This window comes from Alosa pseudoharengus, unplaced genomic scaffold (genome assembly GCF_046254945.1).
Source record: "Alosa pseudoharengus isolate Yale_2024_CS ecotype anadromous, Long Island Sound unplaced genomic scaffold, YU_APseudo_1.1 YU_APseudo_1.1_scf_11, whole genome shotgun sequence".
In the NCBI taxonomy this organism is placed as follows: domain Eukaryota; kingdom Metazoa; phylum Chordata; class Actinopteri; order Clupeiformes; family Clupeidae; genus Alosa; species Alosa pseudoharengus.
In genome coordinates, this window is record NW_027468576.1 from 7,274,157 (window position 1) to 7,280,000 (window position 5,844).

Below are 5,844 nucleotides of genomic sequence, written 5' to 3' on the forward strand. Positions count from 1 at the left end.
ATTAAGTCCACAGACAATCTGAACCTGATAGTATTCCACATGCTATGTTGTATTTTTGTCACATGGCAAATTAAACTGATTCTTTTGTTTCAGTAATGCTGAAAATGACACACTCTGTGTCAATGGGAAAGGTTGATTATGAGACAGACTGCTTGATGATTAGACAAATTAGGCAGAAAGCAATTATGTAATTCTAACATTTAATACTGATCATTATGTATCAATGATCAGTGATAGGAAAAAAAACAATTAAGCCTGTACAATGAAAAGAATACATAATTGTCAGACTAAAAGGCTAAAATGAAGTAAATGTAATTAAATAAGGAAAAACTGGACATTATCTGTTATGATATTTAGGAAGGTGTAAGAGCCTGTTATGCAGAACAGATATTTTTTAGGTAATTAAACAAGTGTTTGAGACCTCGAAAAAAACAGCAGGTGTGCTCAATTTCCCTGTAGTGATTCTTTCATCCGAGTTTTAAAGAACAGGCCTAAATATATTCAGATCTCCATTCCATTCTCTACCTCATAGTCAATTTTATCTACATTTTCTTCCTATTGCGAGACACTGATATGTTTTTATTTTGAACATCTTCACCTTGAGTGAATTCTGTAAATGTGGTTTTGCAGGAAAAGTAACTGAACGTCCACACACACACGCTCCTGCTTGTGACAGACAGACAGGCACAACAAGTGAGTATCGCTAGACTATTGACCATTTTATGAAGCGAATAAATCGAATTAACTGGGCAGTCTACATGGTAGCAGACGTTTGGTTGAATGACACGCGGTCAAACTAACTTTTCCTAAGAGAAGACTTGACCCGATGCCAGAGAGGTGACTATAACTCTCTTTTCTTTATTTGAGTTGGCTAAGTACTCAGTCTAGTAAGACGCAAAGGGGCGCTTCCGTGTTTATATTGCGCAAGCACAATGTGCAAATCAGGAGGGCGTAAAGTTAACAAATGATCTCTGTGCAGGCTTTGTGCAGACATTAATCTTTTTACAAACTTGTGTGAATGTCTAAACATTTGTCATTTTAAACGAAAGTCGATAATGGCCGCTTAACGAAACCATGAGGGCTTTTCGGTCTTCCGAAATTATGCAACAGGGCGGTTTGAAGTCGTCACAAGGGTTTCACTTCATATCTACATTTTGAATGAAACAAACATGTTGTTTCCAGATGTGTAGGCTACAAAGAAGTGTGACGCATTTAATAGAAGTAGCCTAGTGTGTTTAATGTGCCGACTGGTAGGCTAGCCTACCCTATACTATTCCTCTGAGAGGCACTTGAATGATTACACCCATATCGACTGTAAGCCTACCAGACTAGCCTACGAAATGAAGCGTGAAAAGCAATAACAGTAGGCTAGCCTATACATCATACACATGGAAGTCAGGATGTGGTTAAATCAAAAGGAAATCAAATTATTTCGCAACAGTTGCAACTACACTACAGTTTTAATTGATATCTTTGCAAGAGAGGGCGTTAATTGCAACTTTTGCTAACGCAAGGTGCGCAGATAATGCATTTCGTTTTAATAAACAAAAATGTTTATTTATAATGTATGTTTAAAGAAAAAAGTTACTTTTGGCTGCTTGGGGGAGAGGATAAATTGAAGGGGATGACGAGCTGTGTAGAGAGCAGAGAGGAGGGAGGGAGCTGTCGTGAGACGGAGAATGAGCCCAGTCAAGGCTTGGCTGTGGAGTGCAGGCCCTTGGTCGACCCCCTTGAAATTGCTGATGACTTGTCACTGTGCTACAGCACATGAGGGAACTGGAGGGAGTCATCCTAGGGCTGTGTACATCAAGATTTTTGGCTGACAAAGCTGGGGAAAACCTAGGGTGAGGTGGCGTTTGGATTGGACTTCTACACAGGAAAGATCCCTTATGTGACAAATGGGGGGGAAATCTGAGAATGGGGAAGTTTTTGGACTGATGGTAACTGCACAATAGTGAAACAGGTTGTGAATGACGCACTGATGACTGAGGGTGCCTGAGGTTCATTAAGCCAGATTAAATAAAAAATGCCATCTGTCTCACTGCTGGTTCTGCTGTCACGTGCAGTGGGTTTACGTGAGTCACAGACCTGGGAGTGATCCACATGAGTAATTTGTCTTCTCATGGGATGGGCTGTCTGCTGTGATACTTATGACCCTCATTGATTCAGACCTATTTGGTTCTACCCACTCACAAGGTAAATGCACACATTCTTCCTGGCTGCTGCTACTTACAGCCAAACAACAAGTCTTTACAAGTTCCTGTTCGGTGATATCGCCTGTTAGGTGATAAAATGTGCACTGTGTAAAATCTGATGTCAGTGGGACTAGTTGATGGGCCATTGTCTATTACGACAGAGTTTTGTTAATTCTTTTTAGTCCATTCTCTTCAGTTGATGCACGATCATAAGCCTAACTTGAGCCAGTGGTGGGGTGCTCTGTGAAGTTAGCAAAGCAGTGATTCAGGCACTCGCACCCACTGGAGGGAATCTAGCAGCTGGTTAAAATTTATTGCACAACCCTGCTATTGGACCACATCAAAGGGCACTGGGGGATCGCAAGACATTGTCAAGATGGGTGTTTGTGTGCATGTATGTGTGTGTGTGCACACTCCAAGGGGTATTGTGTGGTTTCTGGATTTGAGAAAGTTCAGTGTAGCAGTCAAGCAGTACTGTATTATTAGAACACCATCAGCATGTCTTGAGGAAATACACCGTTTAGTCTTTCTTCGATTTGTAATGGATGTTGCTGGTACATACTAGCTGTGGTGACATCAGCAGACTTAGGTAAATAAGTCTGAAATTCCGTACAATGTTGGCTGACATTTGATTTGTCTTATTTGGGTCTAGTTTGGCAAGGTGTGTGTGTGTGTGTGTGTGTGTGTGTGTGTGTGTGTGTGGACGGATGGTGGGGATAGCTGAGGGTACCTGATCCCAGACTGGCGTCACTGCTCTCATGCTGATGACCTGGTTGTCATAGCCCACCGAGGACAGCTGCTGGTGCTTGCGTGCACTCTTGCATACCTCCTAAATCTCCACCCAACCAACCAACCTTCAAGAGAGAGCGTGAGGAGCTCTAGGTATGGTACCCTCCCCTGTCTCCCCACGACCTGGATCTGTGAGGGTTCATGCCTCCATGTGGACAAACAATAACAAGCCTTGGCTCAGAGTGGTGCACATGCAGGGCAGGCACTCGCTCTCAGTAGATATACCCCCTCCATAGGGACACGGTGACTCGCAGGGAGCGAGAGAGAGTGGACAAGGGAAATGGGTAATGGTGCATATGAACGCTGATCTGCTGCGTTGGGATGCTGTATTGGAATTTGGTTTCTTATAGGGAAAGAGGGTCCCTTGCCATTTGTTTTAGGATTGAGCCTGATGACTCCTCTTTCTGGCATGTCCAGTACATGAGTTTTATGTTTTCCATTAACTTCCACACTCTTGGGAGTGACTGACATAGTCCTATTTTCTGAGGAACTGGAGCTCTTCCCGACAAACTCCTCAGGAAAAGGTACAGTACAACATGTACAACAAGTACAATAGAGTCTCCTGACATATCATTAGTTTATTTATGAGACGTACTCCCAGCAGCTTGTGGGATGTTCAAGGCCTTTCTTCACCCAGGTCAAAACCAGTGAGTAATCCAGGCCACAGGAGAACTGGGAGGTCTGGGAAGAGCACCCTTGAAAAGCACCGTCCCTGAAGCTGAGCCTCTACCCAGCCAGGGATCTAGGAACAGTGGGGATTAGGGCTCGTTTAAACCCTTGTGGGTGAACTGAGGTCTGGTAGTGCGTCATGCAGACATGCAGTCTGACAGATGTGGGATTTTTTTTGTTTTGTTCTGGTGGTGAGTAAGATGTGTTGGCTGCGAGGCTGGGAGTGCTGCTGGATCCTGAACGTGTTCTCTCCTGCTGTTCTACCGGCAGGGAAAGCGAAGAGGCTCCATCCCGGCAGCTCTTTTCTGATGTGCGCACGTTTGAGAGTGTGTAGGAGTGCCCCAATTTCACAATCCCTTCTTGCCGCCTGTGTTTTTCCAGGTTAGCGTTAGCTCAGTGCTCGTTCGCCTGAGAGAGAAGGGCTGAAACGCCTCTTAAGGGTGACCCCATCTGTGCTGTGGGATGCCAGGCTTAGGGTAGTTAGCCTGCAGGGAAGCGGGCCCAGGTATGGTTGCAGCTCTGATGAATGGAGACCAAAAAAAGCCCTTCATCCTGCCACAAACTGCGTCACTCATTTGCCTCTGGAGTGCTGAGGCACCGTCACTGCATACGCGCAACCCAAATTACAAAAAATGGGCTATTACATAAAGAAGGAAAATTGAGAGGTGAGAGTATGAGGGGGGGTTGATTTAGTTTGGTTCTCATTGTGCTCCTTCAGCATGGACTCATTTTGATTCCAGAAACCTCACAAGAGTGTCATGGGATGTGTTGCTAAGGGGCAGAGTTGAGGGGGAAAGGATGAGAAATGCACTCAGGGCCATGTGGCGGTGGTTTGGGAGTGGCGGCGAGATGTTTGGAGATGTGCTGCTGATCGCGGAGTGAGTTGGCTCTGTTTATTTAGGTCTGAGTCTCCCTGTGGACATGGTAGATGGGAGGAATAACAATGACATGACATCAGTGGGTTACGGCATCTGAACTCTTGCCTACTGCCACTCCCCTCTAGTCTCACAATTCCATACTCTGTATTTTCTTTCTTTCTCTCTCTCTCTGTCTCTGTTTCTCTCTCTTTCTGTCTCTCTCCATAGGCTTGCAGCATATAAAACACCAGTATCCTTCTCTCCTGACATCTCCTGCTTTGAGAAAAGGCACTTGGCTCCAAATTTGTTTAGACAGGGCTTCAACCCCCACATTACATGCGACTCCACACAACTTGGCCCAGAGATGAAACTGACCAAAACAAGGGCAAACTGTGCCACACACATAGACTGCAGATCATAGAGTGAAGATTGGATAGTCTTTCTAGGAACGGACTGGCTTAATAAACAGGAGACATCTCCGCAGCAGAAGCAGTTGCTGTGGAAACCAGCAGTTGCTATGTAAGCCTTGTCCCTTACCTTTATGAAACTAGGGCACTGACTTCAACTTTTTATCTAGATCTAGAATATGCAGGGGAACGAATTGTTGACAACAGCTAAGATTTACACTTGTTTGAACTGCATTAGAGTACGAACATCAATGTGGCATTTCTCTGAAACAGCTGGGTGGACCCCTGGTTATCGTCTATTGGTCTAGACAATGTAGATATTAATCTCGGACACAAAACAAGCTCAAGAAAAGAAATGAACGATAGAGAAATGTTTGTTTTATTGTGTTCTGCGGTTCTGAAGACTAGAATTTATTGAAGGGTCATCAGTTAACATGTAGGATTCTTTACCTAAAAGATGTTCAAATCTATACATGGAAACTACAGGATAATGTGCCACCACCACTTTTCTATGCTTGTCTATGATTCATCATCATTTACTCTGCTCTGCTCTAATTTAGACATGCATTCTGAGCTAGTTCATCCAAACAGTGGCTTTCCACAATTCCCTCGACTACTTTAATGTCCATATTTAGAAGCTTTGGTCTCTTAACGGTTGACTAGATTCCAGGATGAGACTAATCACCGAAGCCTGCTCACCCTGTTGCACTGGGCTTTCCACAGAAAGGCGCATGGTTCCCTGCACGGGGCCAGACGATGGCCCCACTTTTTGCATTTCCGCGGCGACCCTCCTCATTGCCCTGGGTGATGGTTGATGAGGAATTCTGATTAGGGAGCGACCCAAAGAAGCAGGGCGAGATTCCTGCGGTGGCCTGCGACGTAACACGATCCAGGAGATTAGCTCCCGGTCTGTCTGCTACTCTACTG

The 5,844-nt window shown here is 44.7% G+C and overlaps 1 protein-coding gene across 10 annotated transcripts in view; it reads left to right on the plus strand.

The window, feature by feature from the left end:
• Nucleotides 1-700: 700 nt before the first annotated feature.
• The window catches only part of sgip1a (SH3GL interacting endocytic adaptor 1a), a 63,170-nt gene continuing 58,026 nt past the window's right edge, over nt 701-5,844 (plus strand). For all 10 annotated transcript variants that reach the window (XM_076277882.1, XM_076277876.1, XM_076277880.1 and 7 more), the window contains exon 1: nt 701-837. The gene's annotated coding sequence lies outside the window, so the exon portion shown is untranslated. The remainder of the gene's footprint in view (nt 838-5,844) is intronic.